This window comes from Anopheles stephensi, chromosome 2 (assembly GCF_013141755.1).
Source record: "Anopheles stephensi strain Indian chromosome 2, UCI_ANSTEP_V1.0, whole genome shotgun sequence".
Classification (NCBI taxonomy): Eukaryota; Metazoa; Arthropoda; class Insecta; order Diptera; family Culicidae; genus Anopheles; species Anopheles stephensi.
Genome location: NC_050202.1, coordinates 84336361 through 84343806, shown reverse-complemented (window position 1 = coordinate 84343806; position 7446 = coordinate 84336361). Strand labels below are relative to the sequence as shown.

The window sequence follows — 7446 nt, the reverse complement described above, 5'->3', positions numbered from 1 at the left end:
CTTTCTTTGCCCAATTTGCTCGCACACATTTTCAAAACCCCCGAAAACAGCGCGGAAGCGTTATGGTGAACTGCAGCTTTCCGATGCGTCGGGGATGGGGTGGGAAAAGGGGGAAGAGGGTAAAATTGCATTCGCGAAATGGTGGTGCGCACATCGCGTCGTTGTCGGCGTCGTCGTCGCCGTCACTTCCACCGTCAATTAACCGGATTGGAAGCTTCCATCTGTGCGAGTGAGTGCAATCAGGTTTTTTGTGTAGTGAATTTAATGGATGTTTTTTTAATTGCAGCAGTTTCCCACTGCATGGCCTATCACTTAAATCGATGATAATTCGATTCAACAATTATTGCAGTGCTCCGGCAGTGGGTTCAGCATTCAAAATGGAAAGCTAAGAACAGTTTTCCCGAAATATTTTGAAAATCAAATTTTATTCTTCACATTGCATACCTTTAGGGGTATTCTTCAACTACTGAATTGATTGTAGTTTTGATGAAAAATTTAACCGATTCGTGGCTCGAATGCTCTGTAATACGTTATAAAATCACTATTTTGGCAACAATCTGTCTTACAAGCTCATCCAGAACGAAACACCGCAATCAATATCGCAGATCATTGGACCTTTGCAACACCATCGCTCCATTTCCTTTCGCAAGCGTCCATTCTATTCTTCGCGTGTGGCTTTAAGCACACGGCTTTCATCTCAATAGAGCCGGAAGTCACAATTTTATCGATCTAAATTATAACACACTCCCACTAACCTCACCAACCGCCCTAAAAAGAAACACAGCAAAAGCATTTCCTACGAACGAACGAACGAACGACCGAAACAAAAAAATGATGTAAAGATGAACAAAAGCCTGCCCATAACACTCTATCGCACTATCGCGTACAGCGAAAATTGTCCAAATGACGTAAAACTCTGCCGCCTTCTTTTGCTTCCCCCCACCTCCCACCCCCGTGTCCCCCCACCGATTGCGTCATGGAGCTGCGAGGCGAGCCACCCGCCGAATAATGCTACAGTTATCTATTAGTGGATTCGGTTTGCTTCGGGAAGTGGTACATATGCAGGGTACGGGACACGGGCTGCTCATAAACTGCTGCTGCTGCTGCTTCGGCTGCACGAATAATGAACAAATCATAAACATGTGTTATATCAGGAGCCGACGGTAGCATACGGCCACCGACGATCGTACCAAACGCACGGCAACATGGGGCCATCGAAGGAAGCAGCAGCGCAGTTCATGCTTCAAGACACGCCACCATCGCATGGTTTACGTGCGTATGTGTGTGTGTGTCCGAAACCTACCCAGACTTGGAGCATTATGCTTTTCGGTTGGATGGGATGGAATCCACCGGTCCAGGCCATCACACCATCATCAGAGTCCAGGGAAGCTGCAATGCTATTTTACCTGGCTCTACCCACACCCACACACACACACAAGCACGTGCCACCAGGAAAGACGCACACGCTTACACGCTCACTCGAAAATCGCGCCAGACCGTAACCAATGTTCCAGTAATCCATGCGGGGTATAATTATCTCGTTAGCAGAGCGGGGTACGCCCGGAACCACCCGGTCGCTTGGTACGGTTGCTTTCGCGGCACAGCGCGGAAATAAACAATAAATCATCTGCCCGGACCGCAAAATTGTCTCAACAAAAATGTGTGTGCAGCGCGTCACCCCATCGATCGATTGTTGTAATAAAGCTCATAAAAGCTTCGTTTCCTGTTTGCCGTGCGAGACAGTTCCTGCAACCGCGCTAAGGCCCACTTCCTAAAGGGCGCTAGAAATGCAATACACAAACGGCATGCAATCCACACACACACACACACACACCGTGCCGCTTAACACAGAAAAGCAAGGAAATGATAACTTCTTTTTTTCCTGCATCAAAACGTATAACCTTCTCGGTGCAGTTTCGCACCAACAGCAGCAACAGGGCAAACCCATTTCCATTTTGCACCGGTGCAACCCATTTTGCACTTGTTTGGCTCGGTGTTTGTTTCCGTTTTTTTGATGCAACGCACATTACCATTATGGTGGTACCTTTTATTGCACCTTTGGCGGGTCTTCCCCCCCGGCGGTTCGCCACGGGCCCATCATCATCATCATCATCATCACCATCGTGGTTACGCATCATGGTTCTATTTGCCGACAGCAAGATTTACTGGCACGGGGAAAATCGAATCGAATCACCACCGACCGACCGACGGTGACCTTCGCGGATGGTTCGATTACGCCCGCGTTGAGGGTCGCTTGCGGCGGGTTTGCTTAAGAGCTATCCATGACGCAAAAGGATATTTAGGTGGGTAGAGAAAGAACGTTCTGTAGCTAGTAAATGATGGGTTTATTCAATATCGTTTGAGGCAGCAATGATGAGCTATTTCAATGTCGATGAATTCACACGCAAGATCGTAGTTGAAAGTATTTTAGATTAACATCGAAATTAAATTGCAATATATTATTTTTGTCCCATTGCATTAAATTTCATACATTTTTGCCCTAATTTTTCCCTTGGTTAAATCTAACCTTACAATAATAATATTTGCCTAATTCCTCATAGGCATAAGGCGAATGTTCCTTAGGTGAATGTTCCTTGGAAAGAGGTTACTAAATGGAATTGCTAAAATCAGCTAGAGAGATAATATAATACGAGTATTTGAATATTTTGATGACAAAAAGCAGAGCATCTGCTCTGATGATCTAAAACAGGGTACAGTATTGGTATAAATGCTGGAGGTCTTGTGTTAAGGGTACAGGAGAGAACATGTAGTGGCATTGATACGAACAAATCTGAAGTATTCGTGAACTAATTAGTCAAAGAGTTATCAAGGAGTAAAAAAGAGTGCATCCAGTAATGAGGACAGATGAGGAAGAAATTGGCCTCATAAAATGGTAGCAAAGACCGTCTCGTTAAGGATTTCGTGGACGGCAAAACTAGTGAAGGACCTCTGCGTGCGAACAATACGATTGATATGGAATTTTAAACGATGAGGAACACATTTGGTGGCAGTGCTTCAGAAAGGAAGTGTTCAATGAGTAAAACAAAGTCTTCAAACGGCCAGTGACGGAAAAGCCCCGAGATTTGATACACCAAGTATTCTTCTAAAACATGGCGTCAGTAGGGTAGCCCTTTTCTTCTTCCTTTGCTCGCCATTACTTCGAACGATCTCGGATCGCCATTACTGCCCTCCTGTGACACGATTTCACCCGTAGCTAGGATAGGATTTGAACTCCAGTCCTGTCGTGTGAAGACCGGCACCGCTATCACCTCGGACTTCGGTTCGCCGACTTGTCACTAAGAGTTGTGACACGGCTCCATCGTTCCGATTTTTTCGCATGGTTTGAGCAGTGACTCCCGGAATTTCACACAATATCCTTCGAATTAGTAACTATAATGGATAAATAATTAAGTAAAAACCTCACCAAACGAACTTCACTATAGTAACACGACCAAACGCAGGGGCACAGTATGGTAACATCAATCGCTTTCCGGGAATCAATTACCCATGCAATCACTTATCCCAACCACCTCAACGCACAGTACAACCCGCCCGCGCCGGTTCGGCACGAAGGTTAATCCCTGATGCGTTAATTACCGACCGAATCATAAACGAGACAGTGGCAGGCAACGAGAACACGAGATCGCTGTCCGATAAGCCAAAGCACCCATGACAAATCCCGACTGGACCCGATCGTCCGCTTTTCAGCGCCAGCTCCACTGACGGGAACGGAAACGAACCTACGCTTTTTTCCAGCCCACGCCGCCTGGCCGTTGGGCGGATGGATGGAACAAAATTCATGGAATAGACGGACGGTGTCAAAATGGTGCAAAACCGAAAAGAAAGCAGCAAATAGTTGGGCAAATGAATCAAAGCTACCTGCAAATAAAAGTAATATAACGGCGCGTGCGGGGAGGTGGGACCGAGGAGAAAGAAGGGGAAGAGGAGCAAAAGTAAAGCACGATCGAATGGTTGAAAATGATACTGGAATTTTAATTGATAGCGTACCAGCAGCAGCAGCAGCAGCAGCAGTATAAAGCTTTCAGGTGTAATTACCAATCGAGAAGCACAGGGCAAATAATAACGAATTCCGGTCCGTTGCGTGTCAGGTAATGCAGAGCGATCGGAGTTCGGGAGACGAGGCGGAAGGGAGGCGGCGGTTGGGATGCATTTGTGGAGGGTTGATGAAATTGAAAATCAAATGCTGAAAAGGCACGAAAATCCTCGGCACCTCATTATGATGGGCGGCTTTCGTTTGATAGCCTCCCCCCTATTGCAAAAAAAAAACTCCCCAGCTCCGAGGAAAATCGGGGTTTTCCGCGGGATTAACACCGAACGACGTACGGTTTGATAATGCTGCTCGGTGTTTGTATTTCCATTTTTGGACAGGGCGCAAATAAATGTTCACGTACAGTTCCCGTAATATGCGTTTTTGATGTGTGTACACCGACTTAATAAATGTTGAATTTTGTATTTTTAGTGGGGAATGTTCCTGCCACGCCATACGCAACGCAACAACGAAAATGAAACACAAAATTATCTTTTATACACAATAAAAACCCACCCACCGTCACAAGCGTCAAAGTTCAACCGTACCTCAAACCGGGGTCACTTTCTCCTTCGGAATCACTGCCAACAGTGAATTGCGGGCAACCAGCGCCATATGATGGATGGATTTTCCGTTTTCCGGCTGGACAATCCATTTCCCGATTGGCGTGCTGTGTCTCGACGCGCGCGTCGTTCCCATCTGCATTCGCCCGAAAGGTTCAATCACTTCCGAGCGCCTTCTGTCTGTGTTGCGAGTTCGAAGGATTTTGCTCACGTTTTCCGCTTCCTTCTACGGCCCGCAATTAGGCAGCTAAACACATCTGTCTGTGTGTGTGTGTGAGCATTTTGTTTGTTGTGTCCAAGTCATCTCTAAACAAAAAAATGTAATCAATAATGACCCCGACGAGTCTGGTGCTCGATGGCGTCGGTGATCGAGATCGGCGGCGCTCGGGTGAAATTGATTGATCGAGCTCGAGATGCGATTGTGGTGGGTGTTACATCTGCACTTAGTGGTGTTGTAATGGATGGATACTGAAGCGGGCGGACGCCAAATGCTTCCTGGGGGGAGGAGAGTTTCTTCTTGCGTTGGAAAATGAGAGATTTTGTGCAGAAGAAAGCTTGCAGGGGAATTCTGTCGAAAAATGGCATACGTAATAAATGTCGGAAGATGGCGTTATGGCACCTTAATGGAGTGCACATGGTAACGCTACTTAACGGTCGTAGGATTTTTCATTTCTGGTTTAGCATAAAAATATTTCATAATTTCCATTTAAGGATTAAGAAGGATAAGCTTTAATATTATCCTATAGCGCTATAATAGTTGACGACCCCTGCAATTAATTACAGGGTTCACCGATAGATAGCATACGGCGAGCATACCTTAGCGGTTCGCGCAAACGTTTAAGATATCTGCGGCCATCGATAGTGATTCGCATGTACAATTAGCGACTGGCCCAAAATGGATAGCGATTCGCGTGCACACTTTAGTGAATGTCAGAATTCGGCGCGGTTTGAAAATATAGGTTTATATGACCCAGGTTGAGGAGTCGAGATTTGAAAAAAATCGTTTAAATTTCATTTTTGATGTAATTGGAAAGTTGTTGCGCACAAAAGTGGTGTGAAAATTAATGTTCATTATTATAAAGCATAAATTTATTGATTTTCAGCGTTGGTTAAAAAAATAATAACAAAACTATGTGAAAGATCAGAAGAACAGCCATGTGGAGAATTCAAACATGAACGTATATACACGAATTCAAAATTGATGCGATCACGAAAAAAAAAAATCCGTTCAGGTAATGAAAATATTTAGCATATTGGTCCAGCAACTAGTTCACAGTTTTACCAAGCGATTAACAATCAAAGCATCATTAGCGGTTTAAATGTACATTCCTTCGTTGGTTTTGGTTTTGGCAATCATCCTTTTAAAGGTACGTATTTCAGCCTTACAATTGAAAAGTGCTACAACTAGAATTCTCTTTGAATTTGGGTGTTTTCTAGGTGTTTGGCTACGGTAGGAGCTCTTGCTTGTTGAAGTGCGCTCGTGCAACATTGTTCTTGTCGGTAAATTTGTTTTATTACCACACCGTGAAAGAATACAGTGAGTTTCAATAGAGGTATGTGCTGAAGCGAATCAACTGAGACACACATCGTTTTTTTTACTTTTTGCTTGCAGATATGAATTCCAGCCAAAGCTCTGTACAAGAGGAAAATGCAAGTAGCGCTATGCAAGCACCTCGCCGCCGAAAAACTACCAGCAACGAACATAGAGAGCGCGTGGTATAGTGTATGAAAACGGAGCCTTTGCAGCTACGATTAGCAAAATGTTCAATTTAAAAAAACCGACTGTCCATGGCATCATCAAAAAATACCAAACCCAATGGCAAATCGAGGCAAAGAAGCGTGGTGGCAACAAATCTAAATTATTGTCGCAGCAAGCCGTAAATGATGTTCGTAACTTGATCGACGAGGACTGCACGGTGACGCCTAAAGCACTCGCAGAGAAAGTGTTCGAACAACACGGTGTTCGAGTTTCGTCCACAACCATAGCGAGGGAATTATGGTTCCCTCCACATGGCTGTTCTTCTGATCTTTCACATAGTTTTGTTATTATTTTTTTAACCAACACTGAAAATCAATAAATTTATGCTTTATAATAATGAACATTAATTTTCACACCACTTTTGTGCGCAACAACTTTCCAATTACATCAAAAATGAAATTTAAACGATTTTTTTTAAATCTCGACTCCTCAACCTGGGTCATATAAACCTATATTTTCAAACCGCGCCGAATTCTGACATTCACTAAAGTGTGCACGCGAATCGCTATCCATTTTGGGCCAGTCACTAATTGTACATGCGAATCGCTATCGATGGCCGCAGATATCTTAAACGTTTGCGCGAACCGCTAAGGTATGCTCGCCGTATGCTATCTATCGGTGAACCCTGTAATTAAGGATCAAATTTTAATAATCCTATTTTTAGTCACATTTTGATTATGAAAAATGTTTAGTTTTGCACACAAATCACTCCAACAATGCTATAAAAATATAAAACCACCTTCCTTATAGTTGGGTTGTTCGGTGTCGCGTGCATGTCATGCACGACCCCCTTGTGCTATAAACGTTTTTTCGAATTGCTTTACTGTACCTTATCGGGCCGTTATAAAACAACCGAATTACCACTTTACAGCCATTAACTCATTTACCTTTCAGACACACACACACACACTCACACTGTTTTTCGAGGGAAATTGTCTTGGAAAAAGATAAATAAAAATGAAAGTGCAATTCAGCCCCCGGTCGAACAGGCTTCGTCTTATGGCAGAAACGGGCGCTCTCCGTTCGGATAAAAAATCGTCCGTAATTTTATACGATAGAAACTTCAGCAGACGAGA

The 7446-nt window shown here is 44.1% G+C and overlaps 1 protein-coding gene across 3 annotated transcripts in view; it reads right to left on the bottom strand.

Moving 5' to 3' along the window:
• LOC118508259 (cytochrome P450 4c21-like) overlaps window positions 1-7446 on the bottom strand; it is an 81740-nt gene that overhangs the window by 21576 nt on the left and 52718 nt on the right. The gene's annotated exons all lie outside the window — the stretch shown is intronic.